This window comes from Halichoerus grypus, chromosome 6, assembly GCF_964656455.1.
Source record: "Halichoerus grypus chromosome 6, mHalGry1.hap1.1, whole genome shotgun sequence".
Classification (NCBI taxonomy): Eukaryota; Metazoa; Chordata; class Mammalia; order Carnivora; family Phocidae; genus Halichoerus; species Halichoerus grypus.
In genome coordinates this window covers 110,006,068-110,021,683 of record NC_135717.1, presented here as the reverse complement: position 1 = coordinate 110,021,683, position 15,616 = coordinate 110,006,068, and the positions used below count along the sequence as shown (strand labels likewise).

At 42.0% G+C, this 15,616-nt stretch overlaps 1 long non-coding RNA gene across 1 annotated transcript in view; it reads left to right on the top strand.

Moving 5' to 3' along the window:
* Positions 1-15,616, top strand: part of LOC118518667 (uncharacterized) — a 54,830-nt gene that overhangs the window by 13,023 nt on the left and 26,191 nt on the right. The window contains exon 2 of the long non-coding RNA XR_004908822.2: positions 13,504-13,601. This is a non-coding gene — a long non-coding RNA (uncharacterized LOC118518667). The remainder of the gene's footprint in view (positions 1-13,503; positions 13,602-15,616) is intronic.

Below are 15,616 nucleotides of genomic sequence, written 5' to 3'. Positions count from 1 at the left end.
AATGGTCATGGACTACAAATTAAAATTACAGAAAATAAGGTAGAAGGAATAGAAAGAGACTAGAAAGGAAACATTTGCAGATTGCTAAAAGATAAGTGCCAGCAGCTTATTTTAAAAGATGAAATGGATCACCAGTTGGGTAGGATCCATCTTCTAGAACAAAAGGCCTGAAAAGTGCACCGTAGATTCACCTGGAGCTTCTATCCTCAGAGTTTCTGACAAGTGCAGAGTTTGACACCAATGCCCAGGTGATGCTGATGCTGTGGTCCTGCCTTTGAGAAACACTGCTATAGACCTTTCTACCCATTCCTGCCCTTCATAACACTTTATTCTTTGCCTTTTATTCATTAAAAAATATTTCCCGGGCACCTGGGTGGCTCAGTCGGTTAAGCATCTGCCTTCAGCTCAGGTCATGATCCTAGTGTCCTAGGATCCAATTCCCTGTTCAGTAGGGAGTCTGCTTCTTCCTCTGCCCCTTCCATGCATGTACATGCACTCTTTCGTGCACGCGCAAAAAATAAAGTCTTTTAAAAAATAAAAAATAAATAATATTTCCCTTCATTCTTTCCTGCTCTAAAAAATTTAGTTTTTCACTGGAGTTACTGCCACTAACTGGAGTTAATTTCTTTCTTCCTATCCCTATTTGTAAAGTTGTCTTCTGTCACATACAGTGAACAACCCCCTGCCCCTTGCTCCCCCATCTCCACTCATGCTGCTGCTCTCACCTGCACACCCTGACCCCCGCTCCTCACTTGCACATCCTGCCTGAGTGCCCAGTACGCACCAGAATAGGGACTGGCCCCTGGGCCAGAGTATGGAAAAGAGGAGTCTTGGGGTTGGGGTAAAGCAACAGCGGCATTACCATGAGCATTTCCCAGGAGTGTGCCGAGCCAGGAAGGAGAGAGGAAAACAATGGCATCAGGTGCTCAGCTGCTAGGTGACAGACATGAGGTGTGTCAAGCTGAGTGGCAGGTGAAGACTGTAGTAGACATCTGTCACTTTTGCTTTCCTAGCACCCTTCCCTCTTTTTCTGGTACAGCATCTGACTTTTCCTTTAAGGAGTCATTTCCCTTATGTACCCCGTGGGACTGATAACTTGGGGTCCCACTACCATCCTTATTCCATCGCAATAATATAATCTCAGTGGGAGCAAATAACTGTAGTTTGCCCACTCAGCCTAGTGTCCAGAACTGTCTGGATCACAGTAGGTATATATTTACTGAACAGATGTAGGAGTTATTCAACAAGCATATGAACAAATGCTCAGGTTGCAGTGGAATTTTGCTGCAGCGCCAACAGTACACAGAATAGACTGCTGAGTGCTGGAGCCTGGATGTTACAGGATCAAAAATAAGAAATCAGCCCTCTGCCCATAAAATTAATTAATTAAGCCCTAGCTGCAGGGTTTGTGGATGATGCATAACCAGTCCCATAATTTAAACCTGACCAATTTAAGTTCCTCAGGGACAGCGCCTGTTTATTTCAGTATAGCTGTCCTTCCTATGCTCCTAGAAGGTGTCTAATAGTTTTTTAGTGAATGGAATGTACGAATGAATATGCAAGGGTTTACTCAGAAGTTCAGACTGATGATGACAACACTTTAACCGAATCCCGTTCCAAGTTTCTCTTTCCCATTTTCCAGCCTGAAACTCCTTGGTTCATATACTTTGTCAGAGAAAGAGACACTGCCTTAGAACCATATAAACATTTCCTTCGGAATTTAGAGAGACAGATTAAATAAACGAGATAATATCATATATTTCTCTCTGTAGCTGAGGCAGTTGCTGATGTATTACATTGTATTCCTCTTTAGCGCGTCTCCACCTGACCTACCCCCTCAGGCCATCTCTCCTCTCTCTGCCATGTTGAAAGTCTATCCAACTCTCCTCAAAAAACCTTGCTCTCCACCAGGGAATAGCAAGGTTCAGAAACTGCATATCTGGAATTCATTCTTAAAAATGACTCATGGGGCGCCTGAGTGGCTCAGTCAGTTAAGCATCTGCCTTCGGCTCAGGTCATGATCCCAGGGTCCTGGGATCAGGCCCCTGTCGGGCTCCCTGCTCAGCGGGGAGTCTGCTTCTCCCTCTGCCCCCCACCCCTGGTTGTGCTCTCTTTCTCTCTCAAATAAATAAAAGCTTTTAAAAAAAAATGACTCAGAGGGACACCTGGGTGGCTCAGTCAGTTAAGTGTCTACCTTCGGCTCAGGTCATGATCCCAGGGTCCTGAGATCAAGTCCCACATCAGGCTCCTTGCTCAGCGGGGAGCCTGCTTCTCCCTTTCCCTCTGCCCCTCTCCCTGCTCTCTCTCTTTCTCTGTCTCTGGCAAATAAATAAAATCTTTTTTTGAAAAAATGACTCAGATACTATCTAAATGTGCTGATTTTCTAAAGGTCAAGATAGGTAATTGAACAGAGGTTTCATTTCCTCTCCTGGAATTAGCATATTTTTTTAAACTTCATAGCCACACATTTGTCTGTCTTCCTTCTTTTTTTTTTCTATAGCATTGGCATCAAAATATTCAGTTGTCACAGAAATGCACCAGTACACATCTGAGATGACTTTCTCTTTTAAACAGTTTATCCAGGAAGTAATACATGGAATTATATCTGAAGCACATATTATTTGCATGATTCTTATTGAAGTACTATCAGTTTTTACTAAAATTACATGTTTTATGTATACACACACACACACACACATACATACATACATACATACATGCAGGAACTTGTGATTCTGTTGGAAGACTTATATACTACCCAGAAGCATGAAAATATTAAGCAGCCATCCCTGGTGCAGGCTCCAGTCACATAGTATCTCTTTTCATTAAAACAGAACTTTTTTCAGCAGTAAGAGCATGGCAAGACCTGAAGGAGGTTCCAGCCTTTTGGCACAGGATGGAGACACAGCTTTACTGTTTAACACTGAAATGCTATTTACTAGATAAACATTACGTTGAAATAGCCAAAGAACACACAAGCCCATTACAAGAGTGGACTTTTTTTTTCTTTTTCTTTTTTTTTTTTTTTTGCCACCACTTACTTCTTTTTATGTTATCTCCTTAAAGAAGGACTTTCATACCAGAGCAACCTTGGGGAAAATGAGACCACAAAAAAGGCATTCATGGTGGTGATTTTCTAGACCCTCCATTCTATTATTTTGGGTATTTCCTTTGAACACGGGCTCTCTTTCCCACAGCTATGCTTGGCCTCCTGGTTTGCAATGACGTTATGTCTGTGTTGGTGACTTCCCAAACTGCCACTAGAAAAATTAGTGCCACAAATTTAACATAGCTAAGTTTTCTAGCCTCAGTTTTTTCCACTCTGATTCAAGGACTCTGACTATAAATGTAGTCTTGATATGGACATTCATTTTTTTTTTTTTTACTTTTTATGGGAACTGATGAGAAATGAAAGGTAAAGATAAAATCCATATGCCAGATATATCACCAGTATTTCACCCATTTCCTCCCAACTCTATCAATAAATATTTATCAGGAATCCTCTGTTCCAAAGACAGCAAACAAAATTCCCCAGGGGCTACCTAGATAACTAAGAACCAATGTAATTTTCAAAAATTTATGATCTAGTAGAAATACAAAGGGAAAACTACCACACACTTCTAGATGTGTACCAAAAGTAAAAATACAAAAAAAAATTTTTTTTTGTTTAGAAGAGCTTGCCTCTGGAGGAGAATGAAGCAGGTAAATTAAGCTTTAAGAAAGGAAAATGATTTGAGCTGGTCTTAGAAGAATGGTTGGAAGTTCAAAAGGGTGAAATTGGAGAAAAGAGAGGAGAAGGCATATGCAAACAAGCAAATGAGGTACATGTTTGAAGAACAGTGAATAGCCCATGTGTGTGGCCATAATCCAGTTGGGCAGCACACGCTGAGGTTTGCAAAGCAACGCCACCCACGCGCCGCCTCTGCGCCCACGCACTTCCCTCTGCGTGGCTCCCCAGCTCCTGCCAGGATCCCGGTTTAGGAGGGGAGGATCAATTTCAATTGTAATTGACCAAGAGAAATTAGGTTGAACCTAATGCTAATCTAAAGGGTTAGAAGACGAATGTACAGTTCTAAATATGAATAAATACTTAAGGGCCCTAATACTCACTGCCATAAGCCATAGAACCAACTGAAGCCCAAGAAGTATTTTCTGAAATAATAAATAATGGGAAGAATAAGAAAATGGATAAAAGTTTTGCAGATTGACCAAAATCTGACAGTTTACTAACAATTTTCCCAATCTGTCTGGAAATGGTATTTTTTTTTTCAAATTTGCCATTTTTTTTTTTTTTAAGATTTTATTTATTTGACAGAGAGACACAGCGAGAGAGGGAACACAAGCAGGGGGAGTGGGAGAGGGAGAAGCAGGCTTCCCGCCGAGCAGGGAGCCCGATGGGGGCTCGATCCCAGAACCCTGGGATCATGACCTGAGCTGAAGGCAGACGCTTAACGACTGAGCCACCCAGGCGCCCCTCAAATTTGCCATATTTTTAAGAGGGGTACATTGAAAACATGGTCTATCTATTCACAGATTGTTCATATTCAAATATCTAACCATTTCCTTGGGCATCTATGTCTCTTGCTTCCACAGCTCGAGATGGGGAGAAATTCTTGGAGTGACGCCACGTTTGATTTCAGAGTTGTTGAAAATCCTAGTATGCTTTTTTTTTTTTAACTTTCTCTTCAGACCTCCAGTTTTCAAACTGAAATGCTATGACGGTATTTATGTGTATAATTTTCTAACATGACCAAGCAAGATAGAAAATGTAAGACTGAGAAGATCAATTGCTGCTGAAAAGGCAACTCTATCACAATTTATTTCAAAAGCCCAGGATTAATGAAAAAAATCTATTTGTTTTTAAGGAAAAGCTTTCTTCAGCTCAGCATTAAGAGATGATTAATTGCAGTGATTTTCTTGTATGTTCCATGGATTTTGCTGGACTGCCTTCACTGAATTCAAGTGGCAGTTGGGGCTGAATGGTTTTATATCTGCTGGTATCACATGTCTTGCTTCAAATGTAATTACAAGTTTCTAGAAGCTGAATATAAAGAACTCATTTAGAACGGCTGTTCAGGTTGTTTACCATAGACCATACATACAGTTCTTCAGAACTGTAAACTCATTCAGTTACTAATAGGCCTTTTTAAAGAAATGAATAAACCTCTTGAAACGGAGGTTTTACTTTAATCAGTACCTCGATGTTAAATTTTGCCATTAGACCGAAGTCCAAAACTGGGGTTTGATTTTGTGCCATTACAGTGTAAGTCATTCATCAGTCTTTGTGTTTGCATTGACCTGTTTCTCCAGCACTCACTAAACAGCTTCAGCATCTGAAAACCAAAAAAAGGAAGTGCCTCTATCTGCTAAGGGAAAATGACAGTTGTCAACCTGGAGCTGTGAGTCGTAGAGAGGAGCAGCTCATGGTTCATTCCATAGTTTTAAAGCAACAATAACCCCAGGAAAATTCTAATTAACAAACTGGTGCCCTTGATGCATTTTGAGTTTGGTTTGTGTTGTCATTTTGTGCTTTCATTTCTATAGTCGATATTTTGTCCCTTGCTTTTCAGCTTCTTTTGAACCAACAACAACAAAAGTAAATTTTCCTATTTTCTGCCCTGTTTCAGGAGTTGAAAAATCCTAGGACACTAATAAGTGGGAAAAGTGACCTGTCACATAGTTGAGTACCTCAGTTTCCATGAGGCAGGAATAATATTACCTAAATTTTTTTTTAAAGATTGTATTTATTTGACAGAGACAGCGAGAGAGGGAACACAAGCAGGGGGAATGGGAGAGGGAGAAGCAGGCTTCCCACTGAGCAGAGAGCCTGATATGGGGCTTGATCCCAGCAACCTGAGATCATGACCTGAGCCAAAGGCAGATGCTTAACGACTGAGCCAACCAGGCACCCCTAATATTACCTAAATTAAACACCATTGGAACTTTCATGAAATTTTATTTACTTTTAATAAGATCTTTTTTGAAACATTAGCAAGTTGGTCTGTCCTTTTTCAGTCAGCTTCATTTTTCTTCCCAGGAATAAAATGGATTATCCTGAGTCTTTCTTTCATCTGGTAGAACTCAGATTGCTGTTCACCCATGCCAGGAACAAATTATGGAAGTCATCTATCTTTAAATACAATATTTCCATAGGAAATTGTAAGACCAGCTATCCTGAGTGGTAAATGATTGACAAGATTGAGTTTCGTTACACGATAAATAGAATTTCTGCCATTTCTAATATTCTACTGTACGTGTGTCCATATGGATATGTAGTCCTCACTATAATGGGCAAAAAAGGTTCAACTAATAATATCCCTGAATTACTGCTGCCCAGGGGTGTTAAATGGGGTGCACAAGAGATGTCACAGCACCATAATGTGTCCAGTGGGGAAACCTATTTTCAATTCTGACTCCAAGCGAAGAGGATCTTTCCCCGCCAGAGAAGGTGTGATACTCCACTCCTAGTACCACAGTATACAGAGTGCTGATTCCAGAAGGACAGCATGTCAATCCAGGGCTACACAAATGCAGAGTGCACACTCAAAGGCCCCAGGGTGAGGATGCTGCAGTTAGCGTGCCGTCACTCTCGCTAATAAAGCAGGCAGCCGGCGTTTGCAGGGCATACGGGTGAGAAGTCAGCAGATACCACAGCATCCCACGCCTTGCACAAGTGGCTTTGGGGGCACCAGAACTGTTCCCTTTACCAAAGGTTATTCAGGGGAAAGAAATGAGGGACTGCCTTCACAGAGCATACATTCGAGAAGGGATCAGGGGAGAGGAACACTTGGACAAGGAAATGACGTCAGGTGTTCCCAGAGGTCTGAAACACAGTGCTGGAGGTTGACTGTGAGGGATGGGAGCCCTGGTTGTAGTCGAGACTGCTGGGGACGGCCTCTCTGACGAGCTATTTGAACTGAACCTGGGAGCAGAAAACTCCAAGCAGAAAGTATAGAGCACAGAGTTCCTGGGGCAGGGGAGGGCTTTGTCTTCGTTCGCTAGGCTACTGTAACAGACACCACAGACCAAGTGACTTAAACAATAGACATTTATCTTCTCACAGTTCTGGAGGCCAAATGTCCAAGATCAAGGTGACGTGTTGGCAAGATTGTTTTTTCGGAGGTGTCTCTCCTTGGCTGGTAGATGGTCCTCGTCTGCTTGTGTGTTTACATGATCTTTCCTCTGTGTGTGTGTCTGTGTCCTAATCTCTTCTGATGAAGACACCAATCATATTGGGCTTGTGCCCACCCATATGACCGACCTCATTTTAACTGAACTACCTCTTTGACTGTCTTCAAGTAGTCCCCCTCTGGGGTACTGGGGTTTAGGGTGTAAATATAAATTTGGGGCTTGCTCTTCGGGCCATTACAAGCTTGGGGTGTTCAAGGGGCAGAAAGAGCAGTAGAATGGCTACAGGGTGGGAAGCAAAACAGAATAGAGGGAAGGAGTAGAGGGAGAGGTGAGGACTTCAGATTTTATTTGGTGTGTGATTCCAGAGCCCAGCACAACCATAAGCCAAGCCCTTTCCCTGACTCCACTTTATTTGGCATATCTTATCCCAATAATTTTTGAATGGCTTATGTATTGTTCCAACTTAGTGCATAGTTTTATATGTTTTCCTGTGTTATTTAGAAACCACTGGCATAGGGGTGCCTGGGTGGCACAGTCAGTTAAGTGTCCAACTCTTGGTTTTGGCTCAGGTCATGTTCTCAGGGTCATGAGATCGAGCCCCACGTCGGCTCTGCACTCAGCATGGAGTCGGCTTGAGATTCTCTCCCTTTCCCTCTGCCCCTCCCGCTCATGCTCACTCTCTCTCAAATAAATTAATTAAAAAAAAAATCATTGGGGCGCCTTGGTGGCTCTGTCGTTAAGCGTCTGCCTTCAGCTCAGGTCATGATCCCAGGGTCCCGGGATCGAGTCCCGCATCGGGCTCCCTGCTCAGCAGGAAGCCTGCTTCTCCCTCTCCCACTCTCCCTGCTTGTGTTCCCTCTCTCGCTGTCTCTCTGTCAAAAAATAAATAAAATCTTAAAAAAAAAAAAAATGGCACATAATGATAAAGTATTTTTTATATCATAGTGTGATGAGGCTTTAACTAGATGCATGTAGACACTTAGCAATGTCTAAAATATAGTAAGTACTCCAAAATGACAGCTACTTATATAATTATCATCATCATCATCATTATTGAGAAGCGAGTCCTAGATCCCAGTCAGGAGCAATGTTCCTCTTAACTACCCCAAAAGAAGGAAACTTCTCCAAAAATAGCCTGCTCCAGACACTTCCTCACCTAACCACAGAGCAGCCTCAGAAAAAAAAAAAAAAGCAATACACACACCATCTTTTGAATGTTGTGAGGAGACAGACTTGCTCTGTTGGTGGGGACCCACTCAGCTGGGACTGTGGAGGCCTGGGCTGGAGGAGGAAAAAGCACACCTCCTGTTCCCCCAGACCCACCACTGGCAGCCCCCACAGCAGAGCCTCTCTCTGTTCCCTGCCTTCGAGGGCAGTCCTTTCTGCACAATCCTTTCTGTTAGCACCTGTGTGTGATCCCTACATAACGGTAAAAATAAACAGAAGAGAGCAAGAGAGAGAGGTTTTTGGATTTTTTTTTCATCCCCTAATTGTTGGAAACAAAAGCCCTCAGAAAACTCCAGAAAGGCTTTGGCTTGTATGAATAGCTATATTTTGTTCCACAGTGAGCAAGTAAGGTAGAAGCCTTTGTTGAGACTAGTGAAGGCAGCCAGAAAGAAGCTGTTGAGCCACTCATTTAGGCTCCTGGGAAAACTAAGAGAGAGATCCAGAATCTTCCCAGCATATCCCCCAGAGATTTTCACCAGAAGGTGAAGGTCCCACAACTACCTTCTCTCATACTCCTTTACCTCCTCCACTGTCACTCACCTCCCTGTCCCCACCCTGCTGGAACCCTCATCACAGACCATGGGAGTCACCACCTATGGCTTAGAAACAGTCCTCACTCACAATTCCCAAACATATGAGGAGAAGGGAGAGGTGAGAATGAGGATAAGGGGAAAAGAAGAGGTTGAGAAGACAGGGGAAGGGGTTTGTCCCTAATATCCTATTAGGAACTCAAAACATTTTCCTAACAAGATATTGTCATTCATGGGTTTTGCGTCAAGTGGTCCCACTGGTGCTTTTAAATGGTGGTATCTGGAAGAGCAAAGCCCCTTCTGTTATGGGTCACAGAAGCGCTGATGGCTAGCCTGGGAACATGACCACATATGTGGCATTGTTTCTATTGGAAAGTACAGTATGAATTCAATAGTAATTCAATGCATTGTTATCCTGACCACGTGTGGTAGTCAGAATAATGACCCCCTCCCTCCAAAAAAAGATCTCCATGCCCTATCCCTGGAATCTGTGAATACGTTACCTGGCAAAAGGGACTTTGCAGATGGGATTAAAGTTAAGGATCTTGAGATGGAGAGATAACCCTGGATTAGTCAAACCCAATTTAATCATGAGAATCCTTAAAAGCAGAGAACCTTTTCCAGTTAGAGCTAATCAGTGGGAGATAGGACTGTAGAAGAATGGTCAGAGAGATAGAACATTGCTGCCTTTGAAGATGAGGGAAGGGGGACTCTGCAAGCTGCAAAAGTTGAGGAAATTGGCTTCCCCAGAGCGTCCAGGAAGGAAAGCAGCTCTATCGACACCTTGATTTTAGCCCAGTGAAACTCATGTTAGACTCCTACCCCACAGAACCATAAAATAATAAATAATGTCTTTTAAGCCATTAAATTTGTCATGATTTGTTATGACGGCAATATAAAATTAATACATCACTAATGTAATGTGTGTATGAGGAACTTTGGAAATTTGGGGAAACATTATATACTTTCTATAGTAGAAATATTGGCTACATATTTTGGCTACATAATATTCCATCTTATAAGGTCACAATTCTGTTTAAAATTCTTTAAAAATTGGGGCACCTGGCTGGCTCATTCAGAAGAGCATGAGTTCCAGCCCCATATTGGGTGTGGAGATTACTTTAAAATCTTTTTTAAAAAATTATTTTACAATTGACTGCATTCACTTATAGTAATTATAGATTATATATGTATACATTTATATTTTTTTTTTAAATTTTTTTTTTTAAAGATTTTATTTATTTGCGAGAGAGAGAATGAGAGACAGAGAGCATGAGAGGGAGGAGGGTCAGAGGGAGAAGCAGACTCCCTGCCGAACAGGGAGCCCGATGCGGGACTCGATCCCGGGACTCCAGGATCATGACCTGAGCCGAAGGCAGTCGCTTAACCAACTGAGCCACCCAGGCACCCACATTTATATATTCTAATGCAGCTACATCATATTCACTTATAAAGCTATACCTATACTTTTCCATCTCCTTGTCTCTTTAGTTACCACTCAGGACCTTTCCAGTTAGAAGTTGTAGGTGTATCATCATGACCTATGGTCAGTCATGCATTGGCCAGCAGGTGTCAGGATAGAAAAGGTCAAAAGATTTATAAACTACCTCAATGCAAGCACACATAATGTAATACACACACACACACACACACACACACACGCACGCACGTTAATGTAGTTCTATCTAACTTATCAACAAGGCTCTCTCTGGGAGATATAGTTCAATCTTCCATCAAAATAGGAATCCATGAATCCATTGAACTCTCTCTCTCAGAAGGCAATCCAGCCCTTACCTAAATATTCCCAGTGATTGGGAGTACTCTATAACATCAAACAGCTTATTCATGTTAGGGCAACTCTTATGAATAGAAGATAAAACCTACTAAACCCAATTCTGCCCCTTCTTATTTCTACCCACTTGTCTAGTTGGCCCTTGGAAGGAATACACAATAGGGGTGCCTGGATGGCTCAGTCAGTTAAGTATCTGATTCTTGGTCTTGTCTCCGATCTTAATCTCACAGTCATGAGTTCAAGCCCACCTTTGGGCTCCACAATAGGTGTAGAGCCTACTTAAGAAAAAAAAAAAAATACACAATAACCCTATCCCTCTTCTCCATAAAAGGAATTTTCTTTCTTCTCTTCAAATAATTGAAGACAGCACCCATAACCTTGAAATGCCTGAATCTCATAAAGGAATGTTAGGATTTTGAGATCATGGATGAATCATAGTTAAGTAAGAGAGATGTCAAGCAATTCACTTATAACTCTCTCTTGGGGTATGATTTTCTTATATCTACATTTCAAAGTCCTGGAGATACTTAAAAACATTCCAAGAAAGTAGGAATTAAAATTTTCTTCCTCATGGAGGAAGACCAGGAACTATGCAAGGACCTATCCTAGAGGCTAAAGGTGGGTTTGAGAAGAATGGGCAAGACTAATTTTATGGTGCTCTGTTTCCACCTCTCATTCACCTAACCTTGGTTACAGTCCTAATAAAATATACCAATCTTGTCTCAACCATTACCACCTGGATATTCAAATAAAGGATCATGAAGCCCTTTTGGTGGTTGAAGGACAGAATAACCTTCCTAGTAGCAGTAATTAGCAAGAGCTTTAAGGTAGGGATTGTGGGATGCCTGCGTGGCTCAGTTAAGTGTCTGCCTTTGGCTCAGGTCATGATCCAGGGGGCCTAGGATCCAGCCTTGCATTGCATCAGGGGCTCCCTGCTCAGCGGGGAGTCTGCTTCTCCCTCTGCCCCTCCCCCTGCTCATGCTCCCTCTCCCTCTCTCTCTCCCTCTCTCTCAAATAAATAAAATCTTTTTAAAAATTATGATAGAGATTGCAAAAAATGTCATCATTAATGCCAACACCAATCAATTAGTATTCGCTCCCTGGAACACTGTTGAGAAAAATTCTGCGGCCACCTCCAGATTCAGCAGAAAAGAATGCTTTGATCAATTACCACTATAGATCATGAAGATGACAGAGGGAGTAGCAACGTAGATGAATGATAAATACCGTCCTTACCCTAAAGGAAGTTACTTATCAAAGAGCAAGGATTACAACCTTAGAGGATCTGAATTTTCTTTAAGAAAATTTTTGTTAAGGAAGAAAATGTACTAAGGAAGCTATCCGCATATAATTTCACACCATAATTTTTCTAGGACGTTTGCCTCCATTTCCCTCCATTTCAAAAGCTCATCACTTGGCATGGTTTTCAGATCTTTTGACATCCAGTTATCCTCCATGGGGCATGTTTCTTGTTTATCTCTGCACCTTTTAAAGTTAGACTCAGGACTCCCCGGAAAGTAGTGGAGTGGGGAACAGCACAGCCAAATATACCCCCCAAGTAATGCTGGAAACAAAGAAATAGAATGAAACCTACAAAGCAGCAAGATTAGTCTCAAACACCTTTATCAAATCCAAGAAAAACAATGGAAGTGCAACTAACAAGTCTGGCACCTCCAAAAAACAGAGGCAGGCAAAGAACCCAAAGATGATATATCCTCCTCCCGCCCCCTCCCCCCCCCCCCGCCCCTGCCCCATGGTAGAAATTCCAGTGCTAGGATAAGGACATTTTTATTCTGCATTTTGTAAGAGTTTGATAATTTAACAATTATTGGAGAAATACAAGGTGAAGTTCTTCATTAACATTTAAGAAAGAAGGCTTATTGGCAGAGAAATGCAATCATAGAGTTTCGTATATATAAAGTAAAAGTACCTGCCTGAAACACAATTATAAATGTTCAACACATTCTTGGATTATTCTAATTTATTTGACTATATATCTGATTATTTTCTGCATATACCTGAAACCAGAAGTCACAGGACAGAGCAAAGGTGCACAGTGTCTGGTCTTCCTTTAGAGAACCGTGTGACCTCTAATTAAAAGCTGCGCGATCCAAAGATCTCTTACAAGGCTGGGTTAGTCCCACAAAAGTCACGGGGGTTTATACCTGTTGTTTTATTGTTGTTTTTATTAATTCCAAAGCTTGGGGGATTACATCAAGCTCTCTAGGGGAAAAAAGTCTCTCCAGGGGACTCTAATAAGGAGCCAGAGGTTGAGTCCTAGCTAAATTCTGATACAGCTTTTGCCAACCATCTCAATTCTCTAACAACTGTTCAGTCCAGCATACCAGCTGGTAGGATGAAAACCATGAGCTAGGAAAATTAAATTCTTCCTGCTCTGCTTCTATCAGATAACTTCTCTCTGTTCCCAATTCAGCCATGAACCATTATGTTCTCATTGAGGCAAACTGTAGATGATGTGTCCACACTAGGAGGACATGAGAGAAGCAAGGTGCCAAAGTGAGTCTGGGAGGTCAAATGTGTAAGTAATAAAAGTATTTCTTCAATCGCGTTCATCAGTTTAAAGTGATGAAGACTTGGTTCCAGGAGTGCAGATGTTTCTCAACAAAGTAAGAGCATTTGGTACGTTTTTGGCAGATGGCAAGATAAAGTCCATTTGCTTAAGAAGCCACTCCTTCTTTGATGTGGTCAATTATGACCTCTCGGGGTACATACCAACCTTATCAAAATCCATCTGGGTAGTACTCTCTCTTGTAAAAAATGCCTCCTTCTGCTTTACTATTAGTATTGCATTCATGCCAACAGCATTCCTGACACTGTGTAATCCCAGGAAGATGGAGTTCCACACCAGTGACTTGAAACCTGAATAAGACAGACCCAGAAATTGAGACATAAAACTGCAGGTGAGAATGTGGGCAGATCTGAAGATTGTAAGTTTCATTTTCCTTTCTCTTCATCTTTCCTTTGGTTATCCATTAATCCATAGGTGTAGATTTTTTTCTCATTTTTCTTCCTGTGTCACAGAATAGAACTTGCTGATCCTATTACCAGCAAGGGAGTAATTTTTTCTTGCCCAAAATGCCAAAAGCACATGAAGAAAAAAGTAAAAGTTTCCTCTTACCAATTCCAGTGTGAACAGGGAGGTGTGTGTTATTCCAGACTTTTTTTTCCCTATTTATATACTATACATGACTTTCAATGTTGCTTTAAAAAAAAAAATCCGAAACCGTTTCACACACAGACATCCACACAAAATGAGTTTTAGAAAGATTTTTAGGAGAGAGATTTTTAGTCAGCTTGATGCATTCAGAGGGAAAAGAACCAAGGGATGAGTATGGGCAATGGGAAGAGAGGAAAATGAAACCCGAAGATGAGAGAAATGTCTAAAGCCATGAGTGAATGACGGAAGAATTCAAGGAAGACCACTGCCGCTCAGAGAGAGAGAGAGGCAACGGAAACACTAGAGAAAAGAAGAAGTGTATATTATATTCTCAGTGGTACGCCGAGGACCTGGCATAGTAGGTGCTTAATAAATATTTGTTTGCTAAGTGAATACCCTGTAGTCTCACTTCAATTGGATGGCCTTGATCAAATTAGAACCTGGGAAGGCAGAGACCCATTTATAATCGTTAATGAGACAAGAAATCAGCTCAAGAAAAGCCTTTTGAGAATGAGGGGGAAAAAATGACATTTGATGCCGGCTTTTACATGTAGAAGAGAAAGAATATAGGGGTAAAATTGTATGAAGAGGGCAAGCTAGATCAAATACAGTTGGTGACTATGGCAGACATAGAGGGAAAACTAGGAAGTTACTTGTTTGGGAATAGAGCCAGACAGGATGAATTGGGGAGCCTGGGGGGAATGAATGACCATTTGTGGAGTTCTAGCATGTGCCAGACTCTTTCTATTGGGTTATTTTATTCATCTTCAACCCTGTGATGGAGAGAGTAATGATAACCACTTAAGGATACAGAAACGGGCTCAGGAAGTTGTGGTGGCCCAAATCTCTCACTAATCAGTGACTGAATCACTTTTCAAACCCATTTTTGTAACCCCAAGCCTCATGTAGTGGGGTGCAGGACAGAGTCTTGCTGCTCAGAGGACTAATATAGGGACCATTAGCACTGGCATCACCTGAAAGTATAATCTTGGGCCCCGCTCCAAAATGACTTAACTAGAATCTGCATTTTAACAGATCCTTAGGGCGCCTGGTGGCTCAGTCGTTAAAGCATCTGCCTTCGGCTCAGGTCATGATCCCAGGGTTCTGGGATCGAGTCCCGCATCGGGCCCCCTGCTCAGTGGGAAGTCTGCTTCTTCCTCTACCCCTCCCCCTCGTGCTCCTGTGCACTCACGCTCTCTTGAAAAAAATACATAAATAAAATCTTAAAAAAAAAAAAATACCTAGATGACTGGCATTCATCTCAAAGTTTGAAAAGCGCTCCCTAGAACTTAAGCACCACCCATCTGGGGGGAATTTCAAGCATTCTCTACACCTGAAAAACCTATAGAGAGAAGCTACTTTCCATTTGGTCCCTGGCAATTGCAGATGGGGCCCTCTTTAAACATCGTGTCCTTGTTATGTGCACACCAGGTAGCTCACATAGTGGAACGGAATAAAAGAAGTCCGAGGCCACTATAGCTCCGATTTGGCAGAGAGTGGGCCAGTGCTTCTCACCAGCATCTACCAAAAAGACAACTCTCCGCCCAAGTTCATTCCTCTTCTTCCTATCCAAACACATACGACAGGCAATTTTAGCCCCATCTCTAGTGCTTAGATCTCAAAAACAACCAACCCTTCACAGGCTGTGCATGGTGGGTGGTATGGACGGGAAAGTGTTTGCTTTGGAAACATCCTGCGTTTCTGGGCACTGCTGGGGTTTAGGTAACTAAAACCTGGAAGAGTGAGGGCTTCCTTCCC